At 43.0% G+C, this 15,017-nt stretch overlaps 2 long non-coding RNA genes across 2 annotated transcripts; one reads left to right on the top strand and one right to left on the bottom strand.

Annotated features, from left to right (window-relative positions):
* Window positions 1-2,818: 2,818 nt before the first annotated feature.
* Window positions 2,819-3,755, top strand: LOC113024583 (uncharacterized). The gene is made up of 3 exons (XR_013903350.1): window positions 2,819-3,156; window positions 3,262-3,377; window positions 3,520-3,755. It is a non-coding gene; the product is annotated as an uncharacterized LOC113024583 (long non-coding RNA).
* A 2,135-nt stretch (window positions 3,756-5,890) lies between these two features.
* On the bottom strand, window positions 5,891-7,591 carry LOC145421990 (uncharacterized). Its single transcript, XR_013903355.1, has 2 exons — window positions 7,545-7,591; window positions 5,891-6,376 (listed from the first exon to the last, which is right to left on the bottom strand). It is a non-coding gene; the product is annotated as an uncharacterized LOC145421990 (long non-coding RNA).
* Between the last annotated feature and the right edge of the window lie 7,426 nt (window positions 7,592-15,017).

Genomic DNA, 15,017 nt, shown 5'->3' with positions numbered 1-15,017 from the left:
CCACGGAGCAGTTCAGGGGACCGACCCCGACGGCGGTGACGTCCAGCAGGTGGCCCGGAAAATGGCCGGCGATATCGAGGTGCAGAACGAGGCTTGGGCGGCGGCTTAACAGCCGCAGGACCAGGCGTAGCAGAAGCAGAGGCCGGACCAGGCGTAGCAGAAGCAGAGGCCGGACCAGGCGTAGCAGAAGCAGACTCTGATGAGGCCGGACCAGACGAGGATGAAGACTCTGATGAGGCCGGACCAGACGAGGATGAAGACTCTGATGAAGCTGGACCAGGCGACGACGAGGCGGCCGCAGGTGGCGGCTGGACAGGCCCCTCGGACCCTCCAGCGGAGACAGGCGGCTGAACGGGCCCCTCGGACCCTCCAGCGGAGACAGGCGGCTGAACGGGCCCCTCGGACCCTCCAGCTGACGAGGCATGAGGCTGGTGTGGTTCTCCGGAACCACCAGCTGACGAGGAAGGCTGCTGGACGGGCTCCTCGGGCCCCCCAGCTAAAACAGGAGACAAAGGCCGGAGCGGTCCCTTGGACCCTCCAGCGGAAACAGGAAACAAAGACCGGAGCGGTCCGTCGGACCCTCCAGCGGAGACACGAGACGAAGGCTGGAGCGGTCCCTCGGATCCTCCAGCGGAGACACGAGACGAAGGCTGGACGGGCCCCTTGGACCCTCCAGCAGAAGCCATCACAAAGCCAGCAGGCATGGAGTCCACTGGCAGACATGAAGGAAATGGGTGCTGTGCTGAGCACTGGCCCTGCTCAGACAGCACTGACACGGGGCACTTCCCAGGTGGCTGCTTAAACTCCAGGGGTCCAGAATCAGCTGAGGACTGGGACCTAGCCTCTGGGGAAGCCCTGGAGCGGCAAACAGTGCCAATGGCGGCTGAACCAGGAAAAGCACCTTGAGGTGAAATTAAACTTTCTCCCTGCACGGAGTGAATGAGTGAAGCCGATGATACTGGAGCCAGAGCTACTGGGGCCTGTGCTACAGGCGGCACTGGAGCTACTGGGGCCTGCGCTACAGGCGGCACTGGAGCTACTGGGGCCTGCGCTACAGGCGGCACTGGAGCTACTGGGGCCTGCGCTACAGGCGGCACTGGAGCTACTGGGGCCTGCGCTACAGGCGGCACTGGAGCTACTGGGGCCTGCGCTACAGGCGGCACTGGAGCTACTGGAGCCTGCGCTACAGGCGGCACTGGAGCTACTGGGGCCTGCGCTACAGGCGGCACTGGAGCTACTGGGGCCTGCGCTACAGGCGGCACTGGAGCTACTGGGGCCTGCGCTACAGGCGGCACTGGAGACTGAGCTGAGGGTGGCACTGGAGACTGAGCTGAGGGTGGCACTGGAGACTGAGCTGAGGGTGGCACTGGAGACGGAGCTGAGGGTGGCACTGGAGACTGAGCTGAGGGTGGCACTGGAGACGGAGCTGAGGGTGGCACTGGAGACGGAGCTGAGGGTGGCACTGGAGACGGAGCTGAGGGTGGCACTGGCTGCGGGGGAGCTAACTGGGCTGAGAGTGGCTGCGCGGGAGCTAACTGGGCTGAGAGTGGCTGCGGGGGAGGTGATATGCTGTTCACAAAGTCATCTGCCGCACAGAACACCGCCCCTGAATGAACAGTCATACAGTCCGCAAATGGAAAACAGTCCTCACTCACCACAGCCGGCGAATTAGAAGTCCGAACGTCCAGCTGTGGTGTGGCGCGCTTGCGGCGCGATTGGCGTCTCCTCCCCGCAGACGGCTCCGACGGGCCGGGCAAGATCACATCCGGCGAGTCGGGCAGCGAGGCAGGAGTGGCTGAGAGTGGCACAGCCGGCGAATTAGAAGTCCAAACGTCCAGCTGTGGGGTGGCGCGCTTGCGGCGCGATTGGCGTCTCCTCCCCGCAGACGGCTCCGACGGGCCGGGCAAGATCACATCCGGCGAGTCGGGCAGCGAGGCAGGAGTGGCAGAGAGAAGGTGCGGTGTGAGCCGGAGAAAAGCCTGCATGGTCGGAGGAAGCGAGTCCAATAGCCATGGCAGGCCGGAAAAGAGCCGTTGCAGCCGGTCTTCTGCTGCGCGGCGAAGCTCTTCCGGGGGATGTTCCAGCCATAGGCTGAGAAGGATCTCCACATTGTATGTGATGTCGTCCTGGAGCTCCTCGGACGGATTTACTGCCGCTGGGTCCATGGTGGCTGGTTCGTTCTGTCACGGTTTGCGGGGGCAAGCCGTGTGGAATATATATAGGACCAAAAGGCGGCAGCTCTGGTGCAGGTGAGTGTTTATTAACAACAAAATGCAAACAACAAAGGCGCTAGGAACATGAAACTGAAACCTAAACTGGGTAAACTAACAACACAAACCAGAACCGAAGATGCAGGGAGATCCGGAGAACTATACACGGAGAGACGCAGGGAGAACGAGGGGAAACAACACAGACGAACCAGCAACTACTATGACAGAAGACACAACTAAAATACACTCAGAGAACACAGGGGGATACATACAGGTGGGGACACAGCTGGGAGTAATTAACATGACGAGACTAGGGAGGCAAACTGAAAACACTCACATAAGACACAGACCTTCACAATAAAACAGGAACTTACACATGAAAGGACACAAACTAAGAACGCGGACTAGATACAGGAACACACGGGCAGAACAGAGTAAACACTAACCAGAGGAAGAACAGAACCAAAATCGCGAAGAGAAAACACAAAACGCTGGGTCAAAAGGACCCAGGATCATGACAGAACCAGCAGAGTCACTCGCTGACTGATGTTCGTCTGCACTGCACAGAGGAAATCAGCTGACCGAGGTTTGTCCAGTGACGTGTTATGAAATGTATATTTGTTTTATGCTTACAGATGTGTTTTTCTTGACAGAGGCTCTGCAGAGGTTAGACAAAGCAGAGAAAACATGTGCTTTACATTTTACTGTGATTTATTGAGATATTTGTTGCCTGATGTTCAGCAGGAATGGAGAAATAGAATCAAAGGGAGATGTTTTTGATGTTTTTGTAATGATGTAAGTAAATCTTCAATATTATTTATTTGCTTGGTTATATTAGGAGTGTTTCTGAGTGAGGGGGGAGGAGTCATCATCCAGGTAAAGTGACGTGGATCAGTGGACACACTTGTCTCCCCTTTAAAGGAGACGATCCAAGTCATCCTTAAATGTTAGTGCTTTCAAATGCACAAACATTTTTAAAGGACAAAAATGAACATCCAACTTTGACTGTAATACAAAATAAATCTTTGCATGTGTGTTTTCAAACTCTCAGATGGGCAGCATATCAGTCTTGGACTGTCTAACCTGCAGCACTGAATGACCACCACACATGAGCATGTTCCTGCAACATTCAGCATCTGATCCTTCATCTGTGTGCTTCTGCTTTTGGTAAGTAGAGTTATCCAACTCCAGTAACTCTAAACACATGCCATCCATTTCTAACGGCCTGGTTACTTCCTGTCAGTTACTTTAGAAACCATGTGGTCACCTGACCTAACACTGTTTCTTCTTCTTCCCCTTAATGTTCAAGTGTCACATGTCAAACAGCTGGAGAGGAAACTACACCAGTGTACTGGGATGTTTCACCAACACGTGCCAGATGCTGTTCCTTCATGGTGACATCATCAGAGACAGCCCCACCCACCTAAGGACCTCGCCATTGATCATGATGATTATAATGATGACAGCGAGCGGAACTAAGACTGTAAAAATCCACGACCAGAATGTTTCTTTCTAATTATTAATGAATACTGAGTTTTTGTCTTTTTTTTTTCTCATTTGTTACTAACAAAGTTCACAAACTCACACAGTTTACATTCTGTATGTTTCCATCTTTACCAGCCACTCTAACTGCATTTAAGAAAATAATCCTTAGAAATCGTCGTTTTTCTCTTTTGTAATTGATGATAATTCAGTGAATATACTGCGCTGCTTCCTTTTATTGCGTCACACATTGCTTTAAGTTTTTCAGTGTCCAGTTATTTTTTACTGCTGTTTGAATTCTCTGTATGTTTGACCCTGTAGACTGTTTGATGGACTGCTTGTCTTCCTGTTTGTTACCGCCGCCTGTTTTTTAATAAAGACTTCAACACAGCCTCTGCGTGTCCTCCCTTTGTGTCCTCTTCCTCTGTGAATGTGTTGCATGTGTCACAGATTCATTTTATTAACAGCTTTCCCACAGTGAGTTGCATCAGCATTCATTCACAGCACATTTCAGAAGGATTCAGATTAATACAGTGATCTTACAGTCAGAATGATCCTGACAGAGTGCCACTGTAAATGATCTTTCATCAGGTCAATTTTAAAGTTCAGGGGCAGGAGTTATGAAGAATCATGCTGGCATTAGGTCTAATAATATGTACTTACAAAGTCAAAGTTTTTTAATTATGCTAGAATATTGGAAGACAATCAACTTTTAGTGTTTTCCGCATATTAATTATTCTGAAATAGAGACGGTGACCCTCACTGTACAGAAGCACTAAACAACTGACAATCTAACAGACATCATTGGCCTGAGCTGTCATGCACAGTGAGTCTGATCCTTTGCTGTGAGAGTCTGACAAGCATGTTTCTGGTCAGTTTGGAAGAAATAATATCACAATGTTGATCTTTCTTTCCAATATTCCTTCTCTTTTACAACATAAACTGTGATCAAAGCTACTTATGTTCACAGCATGTAATAATACTGACAGTCCAGGGCATTGTGGTCTGTTGAGCTAGGGTTAGGGTTAACAATTCAGACATATGTAATCAATATTACTCTTGCTGGATATAACAAACACCTAGGAATTTGTATTATAATTCGATTTTCATGAAATATTCATATTCAGTATTGGTCCTTTTATATTATAACCACGTATTCACCCAGGCTCATGGTGGGGCAGGGCTCTGTCCTGGGATGCTTGAGTACAAGGTAACATACACCCTGACCAGGTATCCAGTCTGTCAGAATTGTTTTCAATATTTGGTTCAAAAACATGAGTGACAACAAAAATCCAACTAGGATTCTTGCATATGATGAATGAAGTCTGTCTTTGACTGTATTGTCCAGCTGATCCATCAAACCCCCAGCAGGTGAACCTTATTCATGACATAACACGGCAACAATGTAAAAAATGAAACGGCAACAGTCTAAATGTAAAGTGCATTCTAAACTGCTCTTCAATAAATCATATGCAAAGAGTCATTCAGGACTGTAAAACGTGAACTACAGAACCCAGAGTCTTCATCATTAAATCTCTGCTTGCTTCATTTTTCTATCCTATATCAGACACTTTAAGGTTAGGTTAGGTAAACTTGCATTCTCATGGTGAGGCAAAGTGCTTTATGTGTGTGTGTGCGTGTCATGAACGGCTATAAAAGGCCTATAATTAAAGAACAAAGCGGGGTTTGAGTTCGAGTTGCGGCGACTGTCACTACTTGTAAATGGAACGCAGCCTTCCTGCGGCGGACAGCTAATAACAGGAATCGGACGCGGTCCAGCCAAGTCCACAGCAACCACCATAGCAACCGCCTAGCATGACCTTAAAAACATATTCTGTCTTCATAACTATCAAAAATGTGAAATGATTTGCAAAGTGTGAAAGTGTTACAGCTGCAGAGAGCTATGGCGGCATCTTTGGAAGCTGTTAACATAGCTAATAATATACGATGTAACCATGGAGACAGTCAGTCACGTGAGCTAGCGGTGCACGTTTACTACAGTGAATAAGGTGATTGCGTGCACAGCGTCCACACGCTGCAGAGGGTAAAGACATTACTTCAATATTGTTTTATATTGATATATATTTGCCTTCTGTTGACCATCACCTCAGGTTCACCATCACAGTTTCAGCATACAGATGCACACTGTCTAAATATCAACACATTCAAAACTCATGTCTTAGAAATAAGCACGGCTGTTCATGTTTGTCATTAGAGTTTTATTTGTAAGAAAATTATGAACTTCATATTGTGCATCAAATAAAAGAACATTTCACAACTCTGAGTCAACAGAAACAGGTAACAGAAATGTCTCTAATGCAGACATGTACAGTGTAGTGTAAGCATTAAAAGATCATAAAGGAAACACTAACATTCATGTGAAACTAATTGTAATAAAAAATGAACAGGTGGTTTATAGATGTAAAAGAAAGAATCTGAAAACAACACTTTTTGGTCTAAGTGATCAAAGTAGAAAACAGAACTGATGTTCAAGAACAAACCGTAGCTGCACTAATATTACATATCGTTGTACTGAACAGACATGTTGCTTTTAAAACCACATGCAGTGTGTGACCGTGACTGTTCACTGAGACCATGAACGCCACTTCGCTGAAGCCTTCGCCTTCTTCTTCTTCTTCTTCTTCTAAATTGGAAGCAGAAGGAGCACGAGCTGCTTTGATCTACTGAAAGGAAAAAGCAGAACATCTGAGCTGAAACCAGTCAGCTGAAATCATTAAGACAGGAACAATCATTCAATGCAGTGTCTCAGGTGGCTTAGCCTGTTACAACTGTTGATACAAGCTAAATACGGTTAACACACAGTGTCAGGGAGCTCCAGTGTGGGAACTAGTGGCTTTAGGTTTGTAGTCATTTAACTTTCATCCATTCATTCATTTAATTCAGGAGGAAGAAATGTCAGGTTGGTGCAGGCTGGTTACATGCATTTGGTCCCATGCTGTCTTTAACTAAATGACTTGGTTCACTTTATGGCTGGGCTGTATGTGGGGTTATATCATGTTATTTGGGCAGGAGTTCCTGTCCTCTGTTAGACTTAGAAAGTTTCTCCATAAGTAGAGTTTCTAACTCTTCTAGCACATCTGTGGCTGACAGCTTTTTGGTGGCTCTTTTTACCCCACACTGGTTGTGAGTGTGTAAATAGCCCCACTAGTTCTTTTGGGTTGTAGTTAACTTGGGAGGAAGAGGTAGGTCTGCCATGACTAGATGAATAACAATTATCTGGGATACATAAATTTCATAATGCATGCATATATCTCTATAAACCTGCCTGAGGGCTGCCATTTTTACATTCAGTTATTTCTCTGCTGGATCTAAATAATGAATGTGTTACAGTTAAACTGACACTGATCAGTGTAAATGGCTCATTGGGACACAGAAACCAGGGATAGCTCAGTAGGTAGAGTGGTGGCCCCATGATCGGAAGGTCGGGGGTCCGATTCCCCTGAACAGCTACCCTGAGGTACCCCTGAGCAAGGTACCGTCCCTACACACTGCTCCCCGGGCGCCCAATGGCTGCCCACTGCTTCACTGAGTGAATGGGTTAAATGCAGAGAGCGATTTTCCCCACGGGGACCAATAAAGTACACTTTCTTCTTCTTTCTTCTTAAATTAAACCCGATCACCTGATATCGAGTGTCAAACAATATCAAAGCTGTAAAAGATGTTTACAGTCAGAATTTATAAAACTATGATTGTAAATAAATTCAAACAAGTGAGCTTTTCTCTTTGTGCTGAATATCAACACTGTGATTTCTTAGACTGTAAGCTTTACTTTAGCACAACCAGTTGTAGAAGCTGCCACTCCAAATGTCTTTGATAATAAGAAAAAAATACCTTTTCAGTCCACGGCCTGAAGTTCTCCTCTGACATCTTCTGCAATCGGCTTTGTCTGCTGGTTTGAAGATAATAAACCACAAAAAGATGATTTAGTCACTTTGTCTGTGTCATGCAGCTCGAATGTGTCGTGTAACGATGTTGAATAGCCGTCGTTATCCCTCTGCTGTGTCAGTAGGATTGTACTGTACAGAATCTCATTGATATGTGAGGAATGCTAATGTAACACGATAACAGACTTACATCATTAAAACATAAAGGGCAGGAGATATTTAGATATTTTTATATTTATATTACAGTTTATAACTGACAGATATTACTAAATAGATAGAATTTACTAAATAGCTGGATGAACATGAAAAATATGTCTATAATAACAAATGACCATGAGAGCCAGTAGAATTAATTCAACTGGACACTCAAAAGACGTCCTTAAATGCTCTTTAAGTGGCAGAACAAACGAACAAACAGTTAATCGCTTACTTGAGATGAAATCTGCTCAGCTACTTTGAAAACAAAGGTTTTTCAGACTGCATGTAGCTGTCCTCTATGTCAGCTCACACATTTACATTTATGTCACACTTATTTCTACTTTCCCATTTTATAATTATTACTTACATTTTGATTAGATACCTTGAGTTTGTAAATGATCAGATTACATAATTGGAATACAATGTATCCAATTCAGGGTTGCGGGAGGATGAAGCCTATCCCAGCTGATACAGGACAAAGACAGGCTGCCAGTTTATTGCAGGGCTAACACAATATGTGTAACAGAAAATCCACTTAAATGTTTGATATTTCTTATAATAATCATAATTATGACTATTATTTAAAGGTTTCTTTATAAATACATTTTGATTTTTTATAACCTCTAAAATATAAACCTGAGCTGTTTCAGATTCTGACCTCTGACCTCACTGCAGCTCCCTCTTGGAAGTACGTCTGCTTCTTGTCTTTCCCCAGTGTTGACCGCCTGCCCTTGATATCACGTACTGTACCTGAGGAACAAAAAAGGACAAACACTTGCCTTCATTTAAGAAGTACATTCATACAGAGGTAATCTATGGAAACACACTAGTTCACACTTTGGGAGAAATCAGTTCCTGTGAAACATTTCTGTAAATGAACATCATGTGGAGAATGAATGAAATGAGTTGTGACCAGGAGATATTTTATTTTGTATTCTTATGATCACAGTTATAATCAGAAGTATCAACCATTAATCATTTACCATTGTTGAACCAGTTGACAGAATAATCTTTGAATCACATCTAGGTTACTTTGACTAGAATATTAATCTACACAGATTATCAGTACTTTAATTAGTCTACTGTTGTTCTGTACTATTCTTGTTATTTGCTTAAAGCTGTTTCACAGTTCTGTAACCACTCAGAAGCCTGTGGGTCCTGTTGGACCCTGCCTTAGTTCTATGTTCAGTTCTGCACGTACACAGGCCTTTAAAGACCATGCACGCTCTTATATAACACATGCATGTGTACACACACACTTAATAAGAATAGGAGGGTCGTCTGAGGACAGTTTTCTGATAGATATACTTTCACAAAAGGCACAAATGTAATACACACTTGTTTTTCTCTAAAAACTAGCAGTTCATGTCCATATTAGGTAAACTCTGAACAGGCCCAAACTGTTATCAGAGAGTTAATCCCATACAGCTTATGACAAAATTTGATCCGAAGTGATTGATGGCCCTAATCACGACCTTTTGACCTCCCGCCCCTCCCCCCCCGGAAGCGTGTAATGAGCGTGACGAATCGCATCCGGAGAAGGGGGGTGGGAAACCCCCCGCGTGACGAATCGCATCCTGAGTAAGGGGGGTGAACCCCGGAAGCGTGCCATCTGTTGCTAACCGTGTCGAATTACACCCTGAGAAGGGGGGTGAACCCCGGAAGAGCGTCATCTGTTGGTGGGGAAAAAAAAGTTTTTAGAGGGAGGGGGGGGGGGGGGGGGAACCTCCGGAAGCACGTCATCTGTTGTTGGGAAAAAAAGTTTTTAGTGGGAGGGGGAAACCTCCGGAAGCGCGCCATCTGTTGGAGGGGAATAAAAAAGCAGAGAGGTGGACCCTGTCACAATTTCTAAGTCACACACACAAGATGGATTTCCTTCTGCAGCCCCGCAGCGTTCCTGTGTCCGATGAGATCTGCTCTCCCAAAGAAGAAGGCTTTGAATATGACATATTCAATCTCAATCCGGACCTTATGACCCTACCGGAAATACTCCGGAAGTGTCTAGTCATTTTCAGACCTGTTGCGTCATGTTCCCTAAGCACAGCGGTGATGCAGCAGATGATTCTGTGATGTATAGAGAGACAGAGCGGATGTAATTTTACTTTCTTAAGCTGCACCGGCGTTTGTAATGGAAATAAAGAGTGACTTCCTGTAGAGATTTCAATAGTATTTTATTTTCCTATAATACAGACGCTGTAAAAAAAACCTTTAAGATACACCATAGCTTGTGATGAAAAGAAGAACTTTCTATCCGCTTGTAACCTACAGGCTGCCTATGTGTAAAAAACTACTTTTCCTTTTGAGAGACTGAAAAACAAACCAGCGACAGGCGATCTTGTTTCACACACACCCACACACACACACACACACACACACACACACACCCCATGGGCCAAGGAGGAGTTTTTTTCTTCAATACTTTAACAATACGTTTTCTCAATAGATAGAAAATGATGACGCTGAGGAGTCAACATCCGATATTATCATTGCTTGTAACCCGGTTTCTTACATCTCCCCATAAAACAAGTCTTAGCGGGGAAAAAAGCTCATATTCGAATAAGTTTATTAAAGCACCCCCCTCTGTGGGAAAGAGTCAACCATGAGGAGAGTTTTGTCAACAGCAATTGTCCATTTGGTAAAACAAATATCCGTCTCAAAGTCATATTTTACCGTTGCAGAATGTGGAAAACAGACGGCGTTCGCAAGAAGGCAATAAAAAAAAACAAAAAAAAAAACAACCCTCTCTAACTATTGGTATTGTCAAGAGAAAGATGCGAAAAACAGATGCTTCGCTAGACTAGGATAAAATGAGAGAAGAAACGGGAGGGGAGTCGATATCTGTGACAGTTCTACCAATCGCGAGGAAGAATCCGTGAATATTATGTCAGCATTCCGTTCAAACAACGCCGCCGATCACACACACACACACACACACACACACACACACACACACACACACACACACACACACACACACACACACACACACACACCGCGGGTCAAGGAGGAGTGAGACGGCAGAATAGTTTTTTTCTTCATTACTTTTACAATGGGTTTTCTCAATAGATAGAAAATGACGCTGAGGAGTCAACATCCGATATTATCATTGCTTGTAACCCGGTAAATAATTTCGTACATCTCCCCATAAAACAAGTCTTAGTGGAAAAAAGCTCATATTCGAATAAGTTTATTCCCCTCTGTGGGAAAGAGTTTTTTTCTCAGAGTCAACCATGAGGCGAGTTTTGTCAACAACTGTTGCCCATAAAGTAAAACAAATATCCGCCTCTAAGTCGTATTTTACCGTTGCAGAATGTGGAAAACAGACAGCCCTCACAGGAGGCACCATAGTTAAAATATTTAAATTTCAACTAAATTTGTAGTAATGATCGGATTTCCTCACTTATCTACACCACACTCCTTGTCCTTGATTTCTTATCGTTCCTCTGTCCCTTAATAGAAACCACATATATAGAAACTATCCTCCCTTTCAGTTGTCTTTTGCACTTCCATATCGCAAAGCAGTTACTGTAGGTTATTTTCTGCTTATGCATTAATGTAATTATTTATGCATTATTTATCCTTAAGTAAGGTAATGACTTGAGTTCTAATGCTTTTTGTCTCTTGAGTTAGCTGTCAATGTGGGATTTTTTTCCCCCTTTTGTCCAGTTAAAGCTGCCTTTCATTCTTCAACACAGCTTAAACTCTAATAGGTAAGCTTTCTTGTAATTTCTTAGTTCTGCAGGCTTCTTGAAAGACATCCGAGACTCTTCTTTGGATGCTGGCTGCCTTTTGTTTTGTTTTCTGTCAAGATGATCCCACACTGCTTCGATTATCTTGAGGTTCGAACCCTGGAGAGATCAATCCATGACTGATGCGTTGTTTCATCCAGGCATACTTTGACTACATTGGCAGTATGTTTGCGATCATTGTCGCACTGAAAAATGAAGTTGAAGCCAATCAGACACTACGTGGTATTACATGGTCGATCAAAATCTGGTGGAACTTTTCTACATTCATAATTTGATTAATTTGGATAAGAGCTCCAACAACACTGGCTGAAATACAGCCTCAAAGCACGGTAGAGTATCCACGCTGTGTTAAAGACGGCTATAGACATTCACTGTTGTATCTCTCTTCGGACCTCTTCCGTGCATATTTCAAATTTGGATTCATTACTCCATAAGACATATTACAGCTGATTTCTTTTTCCAGTCAATTTCTTGTCTAATTTGGCACACCTCAGCCTTATTTTTCTCTGTTCTCCTTCCTTAAGAATGGCTTATTAACAGCCACCCTTCCAACTCAGATAACTTTTGATGAGGTTTCATGAAATGTTTACAGCACTTGAGTTACTCGCCACGGCCATCCTAAATGCTAAAAACACTAAACTTTAATTCTAAATTACATAATTAACATTAACCAGAAAAAACAAGCCAAAGTCGAAATGTTGCTGAGCTGACCTGTGGTATGCTATGTCTTCTAAAGCACGTATAATGTAAACAGAACTGGTCTTTGCACAGAAGCCTGTGGAGCTTCATAATTAACCTCAGTGTGTGAAGAGGACTCTCCATTTAATAATAGCTGTAATAAAATGTTCTGGCCGACGGTGTTAAACGCTGCACTTGGGTCTAGCAGGGAAGATTTCAACTTTTCAATACGAATGAAGGCTGCAAACTGATTAGATTAATGTCTGATGATCTTTTCCGTGCTTCTTCAAGTTTGTAACACCAAACATATTAAAGGATGATGTAAGGCTCACAGGAAGAGTTTAATTAGACACACACATTTACTATTTTTCTTTATACTCTTTCTTTCTTGACATGTTTAATATGATTACTATCAGAGGAGAAAATGAACCTTGTGTAGTCTAAAAACTTTTTTATTTAATCAAACTGTAATGTTGTTGAACTCTGACGGACGTGTCTTTTAATCTTGTCAACAAATCCTTAATCATCTAAATCTGCCATTTATCATCTTGTAAAATGTTCCCTCTGCTTCTGTTGCACATCTCCCCCCGACACTCTCTGCTTCACCTGTCCTGTGCAGGTGGTCCAACCCCTGCCTGCCTCCTTAAACTGGGGTGTTTAAATCTCTTTACCTCTGTTGTGAACTTCACACAAAGTTTGTGGTAACAAAATCAAACTGACGAGGATCTCGTTTGAAAAACACACACACTCACGAGACAAAATAAAAACAGACTGCTCAAAGCAAAAGCAGAGCCCTCACAGCTGGTAGTACAAACACAGTGACAACATGCGTATTAGATACCCTCAGTGCCAAAAGCCTAAATATGAAAAAAATGTGATCACCAAGAATATCCTAAAAATGGCATTGAGGTGCGTGTTACAGTAAAGAAAAAAAAAGTAGCCAAATTTTCATCGGAAAATGTTGAATTTTAGTAAAAACAATGCTCTGTAGTTTGATACCGTCGTTACAGACAAAGCAGATGTTTAAAGCCTTTGGACGCACATTTGAAACGCACTCATTCTCCTTATCAGCTGGAAACATTAAAGCCGTAAAATGACTTTTTCAAACGGATAAAAACTATTGAACAGCAGCAATGTTGAGCCTGTTCCAAAATTTGAATGTACATGTGTTGAAGGTGCGGGTCTTGTTGAATTATTAAACATACTTTCTTTAATTTTTCGAGCCACAAAAACAACAACTTTTAATTTTCTTCTGCTTGAGTCTCGGCCTCGGGTAGCTCTACTTATCATTGCTCAGTCAGTTGTCTGTTTGTGCTACTTTTTTTCAAGGAGCAGTGGATTATTGGTAAGGGTGACTTTATGTGTTTAGTTACTTAAGTGGAAGTACTGTGGAAAGTTTTACCTTACATACATAGATCTACCAGTACAGCTTCTGAGGTATCTGTTTACAAAATGTTATAATCTATTCAAAGGTTCTTTGCAGTTTTACATTGATAAACATTATCCTTAACACATTTGGCCCACATAAAGTACTATGGCCATCACACGGTCATTTAGAATTGTTTAAATAACTCGTGTCTTAAGTCCTTCCATCAAACAGAAAATTAAAAAAAAAAAAAAAAAACATGGTTCACTTTTACATCACAAAATGTTAGAAATATAAGCCGTTCATAACAACCTGAAAGGTTGGGAGTTTAAAATGCAAACCGATGGAAGCAGAAGTAGAAGACTACAATGTCTCAGAGCACACGGTGTCTATTAATGTGTAGACATGTATAAATAAGAGCTTAATAAAGATGCTTAATTTCTTAAGAAATAAACAGGTGGAGTGATCTTTATCAAAAGTGGATGTTGCATCTGTGGCTAAACCACTGTACCCAAAAAAAACTTTAAAAATCTACTGTGTGTGAGGCTGTGTAAGTAAAGCTTGCCCTTCACACCTGCGTGTAATAAACCATTTGTTTGGGGTTGTGGATTTGGCACCTCAGCATTGTGAAAGTGGGGAAACATGTTTCTGGCTGTGCATAAGATTCCTCCTTACAACTTAGAATCTCAGTTCTAAATGAAATTCAGATGTTTTTTTAAGTATGGCTAATGTATTATTTGACTTCTAAGGCACACACACACACACACACACACACACACACACACACACACACACACACACACACACACACACACACACACACACAAGAACAACACAGAGAAGAAGAAGAGGGGGTCGTTTTACTACACATCATAAAAACGCAATCATTCATCTTCCAACTGTATCTTTCTGTTCTGGCTTTAGAATCATAGGTTGTTTACTGAGCCGTACTTTGGGAGTCATACTGTTGTGATACTGAGGAGAAAAGGGTAAGGTTTGATAGACTAAACCATTACACACACAAAACTTGAATAACCTAAAGAGTGTGTGAGACTGCTAGCTGTGTTGTTCAGCATTAAACTCATCTACAAATGTGTTAGTAAAGAGCGACTTGTACTTCTGTCCCATTAAGCAACGGTTTAACAAATTTCACTGCAAACTATAAAAGGAATCTGGATTTATATAGAACATAGTAGTGATGGATTAAGTGCAGGAAACACTAGTATAAGGTGTCTATTGAACAAATCTCCTTCAGCGTTCAAAATGACCAAAGTGAGGCCTACAGGTGTTTCTCTCGGTTGGTTGTGTTCAGGGAAAAAGCAGCTAAATACACTGAGATTGCTCCCCATTGTTAGTGAGTTAACTCTGGATATCTGTAGGTTTTGTCAAACTTGGAGTGAACAAAAGCAGAAAAACAGTAAAAGATGCA

Source organism: Astatotilapia calliptera, chromosome 3 (assembly GCF_964374335.1).
Source record: "Astatotilapia calliptera chromosome 3, fAstCal68.1, whole genome shotgun sequence".
NCBI classification, from domain to species: Eukaryota; Metazoa; Chordata; class Actinopteri; order Cichliformes; family Cichlidae; genus Astatotilapia; species Astatotilapia calliptera.
This window is presented reverse-complemented; position numbering and strand designations above follow the sequence as displayed.